General features: G+C 43.4%; 1 protein-coding gene across 7 annotated transcripts in view; it reads right to left on the bottom strand.

Moving 5' to 3' along the window:
* Positions 1 to 17,971, bottom strand: part of LOC121595891 (insulin-like growth factor-binding protein complex acid labile subunit) — a 187,393-nt gene that overhangs the window by 52,761 nt on the left and 116,661 nt on the right. For all 7 annotated transcript variants that reach the window (XM_041920261.1, XM_041920263.1, XM_041920262.1 and 4 more), the window contains one exon: positions 13,032 to 13,064. The gene's annotated coding sequence lies outside the window, so the exon portion shown is untranslated. The remainder of the gene's footprint in view (positions 1 to 13,031; positions 13,065 to 17,971) is intronic.

Here is a 17,971-nt window from a genome sequence, read left to right as displayed (position 1 = left end):
TGCTGCATGATTGATGGTGTGCTTTGAACGATGCTGCCCTAGTACGGATAAACAGCGATTGCAAGGGTCATCATACCGTCCAACCTCTCGGTAAGATCAATTCATCAGAGTAATTTGTTTGTAAAAATCTTTCATCATGCATCATTCTCCAGCGCGATGAACGATCCGAAGCACAGTGCAAATCATTCACCGCTTATTGCACCCGGGCAATCATAAAGCGCTCATAACTACGCCATCGGCTTGGGATCCATTTTGCAACGGTCGGTAATACACGCTTGTAATTACTCGAAATGAAACATCATTCCAATCACCGGAATTTGCAGAACTGCAAACCAGAAGCTGACATAGGCTTTGGCTTTGGGGAGACCTTCGCGATCGAACACGCTACAGCCGGCTGTTCTGTAGGATGACGTCCTCACACGCTGCTAACCATGGGAACGTGTGAATGCTTGCTTTAGTGCAGTTGTTGGAAAGAATGGAACGAAAAGAACGATAAAAAAAAAACATTCCCAAAAATCACCACTTTCGATGTTGGAAGGGAGGTTTTGTACCGAAAAAAGTAAAGAAAAGAAACCCATCACCATCCGAAGCTGTACTTAGAACGCTCAACAAAAGTGGCCATTACAATCATTGCCGGGAGCGATGTGGAAAATACATCGAAATATCCGTCATCACCACACCAACCAAAAACCGGCTGGCGGTCGCTGTTTATTGTTTTAAGACATAAACATGCATCATACATGCGTCCCGAGGGGAAGGCCTCTTTCTCCCACCTTCTATCCGGATCTGACAGTTATGCGTTGCACATGTGTGTATGTGCGTGCCATAATTGGAAAGACGAGACACCGAAATTAGCCCCCTGAAGGCACTTGCGCCTGTCGTACGAATTGTTTTCCAAAACCCATGGGATTACGAGTACCCGCCCCAGTGCCCTGGGATGACAGTGATGCTGCGGCACGGCCAAGTACACATCTGGTAAGAACATTCCCTTCGCGCTCTGTCGTCAATTAGCCTTTCACCTTTGAGTGTCGCTTACGTTGGCTGGATTCATACCGAGATGGAGATTTGTGCACCAATTGGAAGGTTCGTGTGATTAGTTCCTATTTCAATCAACCCGCAATCACCGTCGATTTATGAGTCCAACCGAAAAAAAGGAAACACAAAACGATTCGTTGATCGGGTTTTTTTGTTGAATCGTCCGAACGAAATTGATCCATTTCCGGGCGGTGTGTGTGTATGTGGTTTGGCTGCTAGGTTCAATCCGATCCACGGGATAACATTTGGTGGTTGATTTTAAGTGCCGTATGGAGCAGCTCATCAGGCCAACCGTTGGACATTAGCGCTTTTTCTTCCCATGTTGCTGCGAGGAAGGGAGAAAAGGCCATTCAATAGTAGAGAAAATATGGATCCACTTCGATGTACGTTACGTTCATTGATGGTTTGCGATGGGGAGGAAATCGTTTCCTGTGTGTTTGTTGTTTATTTAAAGCATATTTACAATGTATGTCTCGTTTTGAGAATGCTACATTCGGAACGAACAAATGATGAATTATGTTTGTTTCGATCTGTTAACATAGACCATTAGACCTATTGTTCAGACAAATGATTGCCTAGGAAGCGTGTCTGGAGTGTTTTAAACAATGTAATACTAATACGCCTATGAAATAGAAATGTGTACCATCTTAAAATGGGAATATGAACAACAGTCTAAGGATGGATTTATTCTAAGTGAATTGATCCCGAGAAGCAGTCGGGAATGTGGATGCTCACCGGTTGCAAAATCTATTTCCGGTCCCTTTTTCTGACTTCCAATACTAAGCGGGCATGAAATTGTTACACATTAAACAGTAAACACCGCAAAAGGATGCGATACGTTGAACCGTACGTAATACACGAGCGGAAATAGGCTTCTGGTCGGAAATGAAATACCTTTGCTTGTTTGCTCGGTGCCATGCTTGAGTGCCAATACTTGTAATGGCCTTAGGAACAAATATACTACTACTATTACAGGAGTACAGCATCATCTGTATCTCCCGTGGTCAATTTGCAAACCTCAGCGAAACATCGCCTCGCATCTCCAAGAATCAGCGAATGCCGCTCGTCAACGTGCTGTGGTTGATGGTAAAATGTGGTTAAGCAATCGATTAACCGCTACATTAACGCGTCTCCGTACAAAGCCAGAGGCTTTAGCTAGGCTTAGGCACTGCTAAACGACACTTGTCTGCGTATCTTCCTTGAGTGCATCCGTGTGTAGTAGGGGTTTTGGTTAGAAGATAAGTACACACCGAATAGTGCTCTCTATTATCGACCGCACAGCACTGTTCGCTACGCTGAATGATGTTGGAAATTGGAAGCTGAGTGTGCGGTTACTGAGCAGTATCGGTTACTTCACTCCGGATCCGTGTCGCTGTGTCACCAGAGCACCGAATTAGTGCCAATGAGCTGGAAAACGGTCGCATCCAGAGACGCTCCAAAAACCTCAAAACTCGCCCGCTTCTAACACACGGGCCTTTGAAAAGGAGTTGACGAGTGCACACTGATTCGTTTGGACAGGTACAATCTAAACATCAGTTACGAACGTTTGTCAAGCTGAGTCGGGCTGCCTGGATGAACAGATCCCATGGCTATGGTTGAAAGGCCCATCGAAGGTGTTTATACGAAGAGGGACATTATTTTGGTTGAATTATAATTCTGATATCCGCTTCACCGTCTACGAGCTTTACTTTCTCGTCTCGTCAGGCGCCTGTCAACCGCACGTTGACGGGCTGCAGATTACTATCATTCGAACTTGAAGAAGGATTAATGAATTTTAAACGCTCGAATAAAATCAGCACCATCGGTTCGTTTGCTTTGGCGCATTTTGGTTCAGTTCGGTTGTTGTAGTAAAACGGCTGCCCCCGAACGATAACAACAGTGGCGGTGTTTTGCCTCCCTTTGAAATCCGATCACCTCTAATCAGCCAATTATCTATCGAACCATGCCCGCGCCAAGCTGAGGTTGTCTGAGCAGTGGTATGGTGGCTTTGTTGTTTCTCGCAGGCAGCTTTTTCAGTCAGTGATTCGTTGTTTTGCTGGTAAAATGTTCGTGCTTTTTTTTCGTTCCCCTAAATACATCTTGTGCGTTTCAAATTGTGCCTTTTGGTAGCTGCCATTGTACCGCACCAGCAGCAGTAGCTGTTACTGATGCTTTCCACCCGTGCTGGGGCATGTTTTTCATTCGATAAGATTAATTATTATCAAGCTTTCAAGCTTTCGGGGTTGCAGGCTTCCTGGAAGTCTTGTTTCGGCGTACTTTCTCTCCGGCTCGTGTGTTCGCGACCGGAAGGCGCAAATGTTTGCCCACCGAGTGAAAGTACCCGCAAACAATGCTGAAACTGTTGGTGGGCAATGTTCTTAAAAGAAAATCAGTGCTTTGTTGGTGGCTGGGTCGTTTTTCCTGCTACGAGCTTTTGCTGCTACGAGGATGTAAGCATTTTGGGGAATGCTAAACAAAAAAGCAAGGAATAAACATGAGAATAGAAAACGGAAACTTCCCAACGTTGAATAAAAGTTCGGACTGGCAAAACTTTTCCTGCAGCGTTGTGGTGCGATACATGAGCTTATTTTTCTTCTCTTTCTCATCCGTCTTTCTCTTTTTCTTTTTTTTGACCAGCATGTTGCAAGAATGTGCTCAAACCGTACGTGTACATAGGCATATTTTCGGGCGAGCTGTGTTGATTGATGGCAAACAAAACGATGCGTTTGGGTGCGAAATGATGAAACTTTTGCGTTCCTTGATCGAGAAGTACATGCAGGCCAGGGTGCTAACAGAAGAAAGCATTTCAACACACTACTAGACGATCAGCTAATAGGCATTGCTTCACAGCTGTAATGGGAGGAGAGTGACAGTGAGTGAGCGAAAAAAATCCTTCCTATTTTTAGTTGTCTAGAAAAATCAAACTTTTCCACAGCCAAACGCTGTACACTTACGTTGCACACACTTCAATGTTCTAGTGGGAGGCAAATGGCGCCCTGTTTTTCAATCCTGTATGGTCAGAAAAGAAAACTCAGTAGCAAAACGAGCAATCGTGTTGGGACGTTTGCGGTGCGAAAAACAACAGACGGCCTGGGACGGCGTATCGCCATACTGACCATACTTTGGTCGATTCATCTTTGTTCTCGTCTACTGATGTGTAAAAAATCTGTTCAAGTAGATTGGGACCGACTAGGTTTTTTTTATGAGATTTGTTATTTTCTGCTGCTGTTGCGTAGCGTTCTACTTTTCGGACACAAATCACGAAGAGTTTTATGGTTGAAAATCGGGCAATGGGTTTCAAGCACGGATGATTGATGTTGGGCTAGATATTATTGGTTGCCGCTTTCAAGGGCTAGAAAGGATGATTTTTGAAGAACGAATATTTGTGCACCGTGTGTATGATGGAAAGGGATCTGGAAATCCAATTAATTTAAAGGGTATTAAAGTCTAATATGAAGTGGTTATAGTTTGTTTATGTATTTATACACTTCGTTCAATATATAATTCAAGGTTCATTGTATAAACAAGTTCAAAGAAAATGGGGTAAATGTGTGTAATTTTGTGAACATATTTTACGACTATAAACGTTAAGTTTGGGCCGGTCTTGTGGTACAGTCGTCCACTAATACCACTTAACAACATGCCTGTCATGTTGTTCTGCTAAAGAAAAAACCACAATTTCTCAATATTCTCAATGGATAACGAAAACAGCCAATGTCCTTATTTTTTAACGTATTTTTAAAGCTTTTCTTTTGCTGCCAAATCTATCGATTGCCAAAGAGAGAATACATTTTCATCTCGATAGTCCTTTTATAGTTGATTTTGAGTTGATGATTCTATGAGACAAATTTATTTAATGAAAATATTTTCCGGTAAAATGAGCAAAATCTAAAAAAAGCTAATTTTACTTATGTTTTATTTTTGTAATTGAAACATGAACGACTATAATATGAAGGTATTTCATTTGATAATAATACTGTTTTAAATCTATTGCACTTCTTCTTCTTCTTTGACACAACAACTGTTGTCGGTCAAGGCCTGGCATGCCTGTACACTACTAGTGGACTTTGGCTTTCAGTGATTTATTGTTTGCTATAGCAGGATAGTCAGTCCTACGTACGGGGGCACGGTCCAATCGGGGCTTGAACTCAAGACGGACATGGAGTTCACGACTGTACCACCAGGCGGGCCAAACACCTGTCGTTAGTCAGGCATAATAATTGGTTAATAATTATAACACATGATGAACCAATTGCTCGAATGAATTTTGCCTTACGATGAATCAAATTTGGTCAAAGGGTTCAAATAAAGATACAACAAATGATATAACAAAGTATGATATATTATCATCCTTCTAGTGCAACGTGTGAAATGTGGAACGTCTAAAAGAGTTCAATCAGGAAATCTCATGATACCACCTCTGAGAAGCGAAAGGAGCAAACTAGATCGTATCTAATTAGACAACGAAAGAATCATACGAAAAGGCAGCTAATTAATTTGTATACATGACAGCCACTCAAACCGAACGAGATCAGCCAGACTGGGTGGCACAACTACATTGGAGGTTGTTTTCTTTTTATCCTGCACAAAAGCAAAGAAATATATTCCTTACGCAACATTAAGGACCACACAAAGCTGCCTCGGCTTTCTATAATTGTGCCTCACCGACAAAGCGATTCCGTCCCGTTAAACATGCTAAACAACTGGCGGCAACCGATGCCTTTGAAGCGTTGAACGAATTTGTTGTCGCGGGGCGGACCCGACATGATTTGATTTGTAACTATCATATTGCCGAAAGATCCTTTTCCTAGCTTCCATCACCCCTGCCGTGGCGCCCGTGGGCATCGAACCCGAAATCAATAATCGATGCCATCAAATTTAATCGCCATTTAAACGGCGTCGTCGATTGTACCGCCATCGTTTCACTGTCGTGGACACAGCGTATATGCCGTCCGTTTCGGGAACTCTAACAGTGGATGTCTTGGCATCGTTGGGATTAATCATTCGGAAGGTTTTAATCGGAGGCCGGGAAAGGGGGCAGGAAAGCAAACGCCGAATACCGAAACGCGGCCAATGATTATTTAATGAAGTCCGCTCAATGTTGTGCCGCACGGTCCGAACTGACAGGGTGCGGCGTTAGGGAATGTAAGAGCGATCACGCGTAGACGATGTATTAATTATTAATGATGTAGCATTTGTTTTTAATCAACTCTTCCGGGGAGAAAGGGTGGCAGTGTACGTCCGATTTCCGCTGGTCGCGTGGTCGTTGATGGTAATCGCGGGTCGATAAATTTCTGGAAGTGCTCGGAAGTCGGTAGCGTACGGAGTAAAGGGAAAGTACAAAGTCGGAAATGGATTTTAAACTTTGCGTTAAAGCAAAAGAGTAAACCGATGGAAATGACTTTTTTTATCGCTGTATGAATAATTTTGTTACAGCAGTATTTTGTTTTCCAAGTGGTAGGTGCAATAGTCATACAAAGAGCAGGAGACATGATGCTCAAACAAAAATATGTTGCACACCGATTGTAAAATGTTGGAAACAAAATACGATGGATAAATGAGTAATATAATAATTCATGTCGAGGATCACGTTTCTGAATTGGTGTCATCGTTTTGTTGCTCATATTGTTCCCACCCATTTTGTTCCTCAAATACATCATTAGAATATGGTAGGTATCACCCCAATCAGAGCTTAACTCTACTGGTTGCCTTGTTTTTTTGGTTTCTTCCCTCCACAAAACTGGTCATCTTGCAATCAATAAATGCTTCCATCGGTCTTCTGCCTTCGGTAGGCAATTTCTCGCCTTCACGTGTCGCGCGTCAGCCTAACGAGATCAATCAATCGAAGACATTTGGATCGAGCGAATCTTGCGTTCTCCCTTGCCAAAAGCAAAACGTGACTCCGACACCAATTTAACGCAACTGCCGAAAGGGCTTACGCTCGACGGGACAAAGAAGATTTTGGGGAGCGCAACAACCAACGAAAAAAAAAAGAGCTCAACCACCCACACACACCCTGAAAGGCGAACAGCGAAAGAAGCAACCGAAATCTGCGTGTCAAAATATCGCTGATATAAAAAAACGGGCGATCGAGGTGATTTTTTTTTGCACTACACCCAACCCAGATAGATAAACACTCACACACACACACAAAGCTTTGGCGGATTGGAATTGGAAACGAATTGATTTGTAGGCTCTTCCGTTTCAGGGCAATCGGTTCGAAAACACACGCCGACACCGGCTACCGTTTCCAGGCTTCTTTCCTTGCGCCGTGCAGGATCCATTGGTTCGGTGGGTTATTGAATAAATTTTTCCGAAATACGCAAATCGAAACCGGATGTTTCGACGTTCTGGATGGAAAGGGATGAACATTGGGCTAGCCAGAAACGGGGAATCTTTTTCTGGGTGTATGTTTTTTTTCCCCCGTTCCCGATCTCTTGGACAGTACGTGGCCACGAGCTCAGATATGTTGATGCGTGACGAGATTTAGAGACGGCTTCACCGTTTGGTGTGTTTTTTTGTTTTTTTTTTCCAAGTACGAAGGAAAATAAAAGGAAATCTGGGCTAAACAAAATACAACGGATACATACAGCTTCGCTGAAAAAGCGTGCCGGAAATCGCGCTTTTTTCATTTTTCTCTAGAAACTTATTCAATGAACTTTGCAGAATTGCGTTAACTTACATAGGTAGCAGCGACGGTATCAGCGATCAGTATAGTATAGGTGTGTTTTTTATGTGGGTTTTTTTATTTACAGAAATAATTCATTACTTTAAAATACTCTTCATCATAAAGACTGCACACTGCCAGAATTTGAGTTAATCCAAATGAATAAGATTTACGATATGCGTGATGACTTGCCGACAACGAATGGAACCAGCGCGGCATGTAAGTGGCCGCCGGATGTCGCTCCGTACCCATAGCCCACAATGCAACTCGTAGACTAAGACGATTATTTTGAACGCTTCGTTAACTCTTCACACTCGAACGCCTGAATGCCTGGGGGAAGGTGAAGGAGCTCATGCGAGAGCTTCGAAAGTCTCAATGGCAAGGTGGAGGTCAATCTTCAAAGCGACGCTGCTGACGGTTGCTAGCAGAAGGAAGCAGGATGTAATTAGAAAATCATCTTCTTGGGTAACATTTCATATTAACTCGTCATTAGCAAATTAAAACCGAGCGTGCTGGCGAAGAGAGCTGACGTTTCAGTAGAGTGGGTTAAATAATGATGATGAGATGTCGTAAAATTAAGCAAACATTAGCAAGATTCTGTTGCAACTTTTTGGTTGCTGGAATATGCGGAAAGGGTTGTCCCGATCTGTAATTGAATTTATTAATTATTCTACCATAAAACTACGAGAGAAATTATTTTCCGTTGATTTAAGTTTGCATTATTTGAAATCCTCTCCACCGAAGCTAACGCCAGTAACTTCTCTATTGAACCATTCAACACGGTGTCACGCGGTCATAATGTTGACCAACAAGCGGATACAACCCGTTTCGGCAAACGATTTTGTTGACAAATGTATGGATCATTGACAAAAACACCAACGCATACCGAGCGCCGCTCATAAAAGGGACTCCAAAGCCCATCCTAATGCTACTGCGGTTGCTGTGTGTGCCCATTTTATCATCACCCCCACCGGTCAATGGTTTTACAAATGATCGCAACGATGCTGCCTCGCACTACTCTCACACAGCACATTACCATACCGAAGGGTGGGTGAGTTTCGGTTACAGTAAATCATCGATATGGGCTGACCATCTCCCCGGCGAGCACGAGAAACGCTGGACAACTTTCGACGCCATTACGTATTCCGTACCATAAATCATGCCCCAAGCCAGCACTAAACCGCACAGTGCAAGTGCTCAATATGACACTCGAAAGTGCTCCTCATCACACCCTAAAACGCAGAAACGCACACACGCAAACACTTACACCGACACATCCACCCAATCGTTCATTGCATCCGGGGGAGGTGATATTGTGCAACGGGTTCGAAATCGGTGCGATTTTTTCAACCCGGCTCCAAGATCTTAAATCATCCCAGCGGCATTGGAGGTGGATACAGGGAAACTACGAACGAGATCCAACGAGTATGCAAGCTTGCAAATATCTCGGGATGTAATTCGTCAGCAGGAAAAAAGTGCATCGCAACGGGTTGGTAGGTAATGCATAACGCATCCAGCACGCTATTGTGGTGTGTAGATGGGCGAGAAATTGGAGTTATAGCCTGGAGTGCAATTTAGGGGGTTTACAAAAAAAAAAGATGAAAATAAGCTCCAAATGGGAATGATTTAAATTTTTCATTGTTATTCGCTCGTTCGTCCGCACACTGTGGCTATGGCTTTCCATCAAATTGAACCGATGGAACCCGAAATACAACACGACACTAACTGGAACTTTGGGAGCCCCTGCCAAACTCCCGAGTTAACCCACCGATACAAGTGACTGATGAACGTGTTTTAAACCATAGACTCCCCCTGGAGCAGTTTCAAACGGCTCCGCCAATGTGCATGAGAGGGGCACACACCATTACGGTGCACACAATGTGCTACAAATCCCAATGCGAGCTGTCCATTGGACGGTGGCAGGTTTTGTGCGAAAAGATGATGAATTATAACCGAACGAGTTATGTTCGTCGATCGCTTGTGTAGCTTCATTTTCTCGGTACATACTGTTGCGAGTGTGCGTTTGGGAGGGTCGTACCCTGTGCCAACCGTTGCATGTGGAATGTGTCATTCCTTTGGCCTTGTCAAAGGGCTAAAGGGTACACCTCAAACTTCCTGAGCATGGGTAGTTCTCTTCGCACATGTACCGATCATTTGATGGTTTCATGTTCTTCCGGTGATCCGATATGGCACGGGCACGGTGCTCGACTTATCAATTAGGAAGTTTTTCGTAAATTTTGCCCATACTACGCTCTTTGTGTGGTTTTCTTTTTCTTTCCCATTTGCTACGTGTTCGTGTTGATGAACTATGGAGAAAGCGGAGCAACGCAGCTCAATCGATCATGAAATATTGCAACAGGATATTGGATACATCTCGTGGCAAACTTTTATCATTCTCCAGAGGATTCGAGAAAGTGCACGGGAAACATTTGTGCCAAATGGTAGCCATGTTGATAGACGACTGCAAATAGGTTTTATGCGTTTTCGTTTTTTTTACTATTCACACATACAATGAATAGAAGCGTCTGTACAAATGTGCACACAAACTAGCATGTAACGTTTTGCTGTGAGGGCAGCAGAAGTAAGCAGAAGGTACGGTGCCGATACAGGAGGAACGTTGTATTTAATTTCATGTTGCAGGTTGAGTGATCTTCCCCCCCCCCCCTGTACGGATCATATGTACCTTTTGCTACAAAGTATATTTTTCACAAATGGTACGCTTTTCACTTGGTGACTAGAATGGAACCGGGAATGGGTGGAAAGTATTTGTGGCAAGTGATTCGTTCGTTCGTTCGCTCTCGTCATTTTTGACTAAAAGGTATACGCTTGTACCATAATTGTATTAACGAGACATGGAATGTAGCTTTCTTGTTTAGGGGTTTCATCGTGTGGGTTGATATTATCAAATGCATCTTAATATGCAGACGTCAGAAAAATATAAAAAACGGACCAAGAGATTTTATGGGGATAGTACATAAGCTTTTACCAATTGTATATGTTACATGTTTTAGCCGGTCTCATGGTACAGTCGTCAACTCGTACGACTTAACAACATGCCCGTCATGGGTTCAAGCCCCGAATAGACCGTGCCGCCATACGTAGGACTGACTATCCTGCTATGGGGGGAAATCAATAAGTCACTGAAAGCCAACCCCACAAGTGGGTTGGCAGGCCTTGACCGTCATCGGTTGTTGAGCCAAAGAAGAAGAAGAAGATATGTTACATGTAAGAGTGAGAGTATTATCGTAAAGCATTGGAAGTATAGAGATCTTTTAGTAGGTTATTTTAAATGTAGATATCCCTAAAGTGTTTTTTTTGCATTTTTACATTTTATAATTTTATAAAACGCTTTAAAAAATATGTTTTCTCAACAAAGCGATCGTTTTCCCATAAATTTAATGATTATGATTCTTATTTCAATATATCAACATAGCTGTAGCACTAAACAATCCAACCAACCTGTCAGGTCACCACAACGAAATAAAGTTCTTTGCCCTCGCTCTATCTAAATCTGCCCTATTACTTTAATTTCATATCCATCACGTTAATGGAACCGTCCCGCCACACAAGCGGCGTTTTCTGACCCATTTAATAATTTAAATTTCTATCTCCTGAGTTTACATTCCCATTTCCATACCATATCAAGATCCGATGTTAGCAGAAACATAATTTAATCACGTTTGCATCGCATCCATTCCAGCTCCCTTTCTGGGTGCTTTCTTTTTGCCACAGTTGCAACCGTTGTCAGTGCGACAAAAAAAGAGAGCATAAAAAGAGAGTGCATATAATAATTCTATCCAGCGTGCTTACTAGACCATAAACTGTGTCATAAAGCATGTGTCCCGCGTACAAAGGGAACGCATGTTGTGCTGTGGGAGAATGGTGGGGACACTAGTGTGTTAGCTCAATTCACGGTCACCGAACGGAAGCGCGGTAGCACTGTGCCGCTATGCCTTATGTGGTACACACAGGTGCATTAGATCATATCGGTTGTATGACTGTGATCAACTGTTTTGTGTTACATGCGATGGCACAAGGGATGCACTTAAAGGTAATCTACGTGACCGGCAACGTCGTAAGCGGTTATAATTAAATCCTTCCTTTGTAACAAACCGCAACTTTTGTACGCTAAAGCAGCCCCGCGGTTAGGTACTGAATCGATCTATCTGGTGCGGTTGCTTGCCAGTCGCTTATCAAGACTTGCTGCACGTACCCAGCGATCCAGTGGTGAAGTAGCTAGGTTGACATGGTTGTGCTTCATGGCCTTACCTTTGTAGAGCATATGCTGGATTAGCTGAGTGAGTGAGTGAGGTTCCACTAAGGTTCATTAGTGAGCATCGTCAGTATGCGTGAGAGCTTTCTCGTTTAAAGTTTGGCTTTCGGTTGTTCATCGAACCGTACCGGTGCCGGTGCAGAACTTACGTAGTTGAAATTCTAGGGTTCGTAAAAAGAAGCACCGCGAACGCGAAGTACCCCATGCCGGCACGTACCGAACGGGTCAAGCACGGAAGTAAACCTTTTTCGACTTTCCATTAGCAACTAACCCCTCACTTGGGTCCGGTCGTTCGCTTCGTGGCGAAGAATAGATCAGCTGCAATGCTTCGTTAATTTTTGGTAGGAAGGGTGAAAGTACATTTGATGTCCGCGCTGTAATTCTTTCCAAACCCTCCAAAAGGTATCTAATTTAACGGTTCAATCTTCCGCAACTTGGCGCGGTAAGCGGGTCTGTTCTGCCATACCTAATTCCATACCTTTCTATGCTGACTGAGCGAGTAATGACTATTTATGATGCAATGTATCGCACGTAATATTTGAAGAGAGAGGAAGAACAGCGCTCGACCGACGCGGCAGGTCGTTTTAGTAAACTTGTCAGAATGACTAAACTTATTCTTGAGCGGCGGTGGACTCTTCTTCCCGATGCTAGACCGCAAGGCGGAGGTATGTGAAATGGTAATGAGACAGTAATAATGCGACCAAGTTGTGTGTCTGCTGGAATGTCTTTCGAAGGTGCGGTAAAATCAGAGACGTAAATTAAAGACACGGGTATGGTGTAGGTCGCGGTACTTGACTAGGTGCCGTTTTGGTGGATATAGAAATAGAAAAGCCGCTAATGAAACAATGTGTCGAAGAATGGCTGATGAACTGCTTAATAATTTATAGAAGCTAAATGACACACGGGTGTTGCTGGGGTAGTGAGCCGTGTATTAGTGAGGGTTGAGATGGTTTTGTCCAATTATGGCTCAATAGTTGTAATTCGTCTCGATTGTATCTTGTTTTATACCGCAGCGCAGGTGCCGTAAGTTTTACTAATTGGAAATAACAGATGATAAATAATGTAGTTTAACCCTACCTTTGCTCTTTGAAGGTGCTGGAACGGGAGTCACTGAAATGGAAAAAGAGAACAAGAAGTTAGTATGTTTGTTGTTGGTGGTTGTCAAATGGCGACGTTATAGCTCTGCATGCACCTCGTAAACTTTCAATCAATTCCGGATGTAATGAAAGCGTCAGTGAGATATTTGTTAAAGATACATGCGTACTTTATTCGGGGCCTTACAGTAGAAAAATAATTTAAACTTGAAAAGGTTCCCAATGACATAGGGAACTTTATTCACACCTTATTAAAGCAAGAAGAGCTACAAAAAAATTATGTCATTGGTCATTATTACAGCTATGGGCAACATGGTTAGAGGCTACAATTGTTATCAGAGCTCCAATTGTTATGTCTGCCCCGTAAATAATGATATAACGTGTTTTTCATAACATCATATTCAAACATGTAGGTTAATATTTCCATCCAAACCACAATGATTCTTTCCAGTTAGTCAGTTCACTACTTCTCAAGACCAATAAGGTAAACACAATAATTGCTTTCATATATGTCGAGGGGCCATCCAGGATCTTCGTTATTTCGATCCTCACATTTGTATCCGTTAAAAAAGAAAATAACGACTTAAACCTAAACCAACTGTACCACGCATTTGTATACCCATAGCTCTCCAACCAGACAGCTACGTGATGAGGGTCAAAAGCTACCTGGTAGTGGCCGTAACTCAACAGGAAAGAATTCTTGGAAGTTTCAATTGCAAAAAAAGCAATTCTCAAAACAACCGGAAAATGGTGTTTTATGGATGAACGGGCAATACAAACTTTTTGAACGCTCATTCAAACAGCTAATTACCAAGCCCCTGCTTTCGCTCCAAGGCTGTGTTATCTTCAATCGGATTTCTCCCGTAGTACACGTGCCTGGGACGGATTTTCCATGTTGCTCCGGTCCGGTACAAGCCTTTCCCTTCGTGCTGACCCTATTGCAATCGAAGCCGGCTTTCGTTTAATTTATTCACGCTTCACCTGTCTATCTTTAATCGCATCAAGCCGATACTTGTGTACCAGCAGGCATTACCGGAAGCCGGGTACCATTTGCTGGGCAAGCACTTTACCACAGCGTGCCCACACACTTCGATCGGAACGGCAATTAATTAGTCGCATTAAGTTTATTGTCGCGTGTCGTCAAGTGCAATCACGCATTCGGAAAGCATGGGCTCAAATCCACGAGATGCTGCTGCTGCTGCTGAGACGATAAACCGCACAGGACACATTGGTGCTGAACGAACGTGTCGCGAAACGTGTGCCGCTGTGCAATGCTTCCACCGGTGTGCCGTTCTAATGGTGCTTTCGGTTCACGTCATGTCGACGAATCAATCATCATGACAAACGACCCGATTCGTTTTCGGGTCACGCCGGTGTTCGGTAGGCATTGACGGGTTCTTTCGTGCTCCCGCAGCCGGTAGCCCGGAACATGGGCGACAGAAACCGTCCAAGAAAGCCCAAGATGCTCTCAATTTCCGTTCGGGTTTCGGTTTACCAGAGCATGATGACGCCTGGAGGCCGAAAATTGGTTCATTAATTTTGGTCTCTACGGTGTTCGTCTCGGCGCGCTGCCACCACACCGTAGTCGTCTATCTGGGCTTGTGTGTGTGTTTTTTTTTTTCGTTTGCAGCAAGAACGGAATACTATCAGCGCTATTCTTATTAAGGACATTCTCGAAGACATCCTCACGCTCCGGGGTGGATGTCAATGCTTCGGGCGTGGAAACTGCCGACAGTTCGGAGAGCGCTGAACCACCGTTAAAGGTCAACCTCGCGGGAATTGTGCTGGCACGGGAGGTAGAGTTATACGACCCAGCACGCCCCGGGAGCAACATGACAAAGTTAATAAAACATGTGCTCGAATAATAATCACACCGTGCCAACTGGGCGTGAGTACACCCTGGCTCATATCGAATATTTGTCCCCATGTAGCTTTTTTTTATTTGTCGCTTTGAGTAAAGAATTATTTTTGGAGATTTTTCCCCCCCTCCAGCTTCATAGCGCACACACTGAAAAGCATTCTAACAGCTCGAGAGCCATTTGTTCGAGCAATGTTTGTTGTAGTGTTTGCTTCGCGCTTGCTGGCTGACGGTTCCCCACCATTCGTTGGGTTGGTTGAAATTTGTTATATGCTTTGGTAAATCTGTTCAGCGGTTCGAACGGTGGCCAGTCGGGTGAACTGTCGCTGTTGGGAGGATTAGCTTTAATTTCTGCTGACAGTTTGTTGGTGCATGAACTGTCAAAAAACTTTCCCTGAGCGGTGAAGCCACGGTGGACGACGACCTAGCGACCGAGCATGCTACGGGTTGCCGAGTTAGTGGCCGCCACGTTTGCTGCTTCCAGCTTTCGGACATCCTGTTGGCCTTGTGCAGCGTCTAGTGAGAAGAAAAGCAATTTGAACTATGAAAACAAAACAAAAAATGGCGGGCGAAAAATGACTAAAGCACGAGCGAGGAAGTGGGTTTTGTATGATAAGCTCTCTTAGCGGTGGCCGACAGACAGGATGCGAACAGTCAGCGAACGTACTCGCGTATGCTTGAACACGTGTTTTCCTGTCACGCTAACTGGTTTGGTGACAAGTTGCTGGTCGGATCGAGGACGCAACAAGGGCAGCTTTGTTGGAAGCAGAAAATTATAGTATAGTATCAAACTGTGTTATTTATGTTACAGAGTTCGTCTGTGGTTCTGAACAAGAGTGTTGTGTATTAAAGTATAAGCAGTTGTAAAATATGGTGATTCTCGGTGATTTTCAGCAAGGCTTTTACTATCCACGTGAATATCACATATACAATTGCTAAATAATTGTGTGTGCATGGGTTTAAACTTTATCTTTGCAAAACGATGCCGTAGATCATTTTGTCGTGGTCTAAGGTGGTCTACTTGTTGGGACCTTCTAAGCTATCGAGGAAAAAAATTTCTGCAATCGTTTCAAGAACGAAATAAAAGCAGAAAAAACTAGTAAAATCTAAAATGAATCGAGTTATAAGTATTTGGTGACATTATAAAACTTTCCACAGCCCGCTCTCTCCCTTTCTGACGCTACCGAGATAAACCCGTAAAAACGCGCGGAAAAAAGGCATAAAGTTTTGTTGTGTTCTCGTTCGCTAAGCGCAACTTTATAATCGGACGTGTGCTATTCCGTGCCGTAGAGCTTTTGATCACGGCACTCAGTAGGTTTGTTTGTGCTATTATTTACTATACAGCCCAATGTGCGTGTGTATGTATGGCTTTAGTTTGTGAAGGCAGGCAACACTCAAGCACTCAAGGAGACGATAAACTTCTAGCCGCGCAACTTGAAGGAGAAAAAAAACGATCGGCAAGCAGCACAAACGATCAACTTTAAGCAAGGTGATTTATGAAGACTCCCACCGAACGAGTGATTTCCTACTTTCTTTTCCGCCTCTTCTGCATTCTTTCGCACATTTAGTGAACCATTTTTCCCTGGGCAGGTTTAATGTCCCGAGAAAACTGTTCTGCAAAAAAAGACGATAAAGAGTTTTCTTCCAATTCAATTAAAGTGCTACCGAGAAAAACGCGGGTAAAAGTTTGGTCTACTAGAAACAAAATGTTTAACAAGGAGAGCCTGTGCCTAGCATAGGATAAAGCTAACGGAAGGAAGTCGGGCAAACCCATGCTGAGATTTTGCGAAAAGGTTTGTCTTTCGTCACATTCGATTGAATATGGTACGCACACAAAAGGATGAACGGAAATGAGACGTTTAGTTGAAGTCGAAAAGTATTGTGTTGTTATATTTTGATCATTCCAGTTTGATCGGCTAGGTTTCTTGTGTTTAGCATTTCACATTTTTTCCCAATATAAAATAGAATGTGTTTAACTGTTTTCTTCCGATATTTTCCGAATCCTCTATTAAAAATGATCTAAACATTTGATTTAGATTCTCCTGCCTACGTGCCACCAGATGCGCGCGGCTTCTTACGAGGATTTCAAAGTGCTCAGGACGGGACGGAAGCAGGCCCGAAATACCTTGCATGGCTTCCATCCTGCTTACAGAGGTTTTCGGTGAGATTCCTCAAAAACGGATCTCAATGACACGAGCTGTGGCTATTGAGAACTGGTGGAGATGCCTTACCGGCGAGAGGAAGATCCCTTTCCGGATTCCCACATTTCCGGGCTTGTGCTTTTTGAAAGAGCAGGAAATAATGTCAGAGAAACACACACACTCTCTTTGAAGCGACCGGAATTTGTCGTACATGCGTTAGCATAATGAAGGAAGGGCTAGGTGGCCAGTTCACTGTAAGCACTGGTCGATAACTCTAGGCGCTAGGCTCATACTGTCGTCAAAAACATTTCGCCGCTCTCGGTACGGCTAAATTCGTAACTCGATTAGAGTTTAAGCGGTATCATGGGTTTGGCTCGTGCGGGAAGATACCGGAGATAGTTTGCTGTGGGTGTTGCGAGATTGTTTGGTTTGTTGCCATGGCACAATAGGGGTTGGTTGGGAAGAATTGGGAAGGATAAGATGCAGGAGAGCAGCTTCTCCATTTCACTTTCAACACGTGCCAAAATGTAGACCAATCTGGTGTCTAGACCGGGTATAGATATAATGGAGCAAGCAGATGAGTGAAATAGAAACCATCTAACTGAAGGCTACTGTACTTTTGATGGGAGGATTATGTTTTGTTATGTTCCCTTCGGGTCGTAAGTCTCGTGAAAAACACGGAAGCTATAAGTTATATTGTTTTGTTCTACGAAACGGATTAAAATTTTATGATGTTAAATTAACTTTAAAAGCTTTCACTGAGAGGCAGGTTTCAAGAGCTCCCTCATTAATTTCTATGTTTTTATTTATTTCACTACTCATAATATACCCACTCCCACTACTGGTATGCAAAGTTCTTTTGAACGTTATAATTTTTGCCTACAATTAGCCTGATAGCTAAAAGGCACACTACACCACTCCATA

This window comes from Anopheles merus, chromosome 3R, assembly GCF_017562075.2.
Source record: "Anopheles merus strain MAF chromosome 3R, AmerM5.1, whole genome shotgun sequence".
Taxonomy (NCBI): Eukaryota; Metazoa; Arthropoda; class Insecta; order Diptera; family Culicidae; genus Anopheles; species Anopheles merus.
Note: the sequence above shows the minus strand (reverse complement) of the source record. Positions and strands in the feature narration are given on the sequence as shown.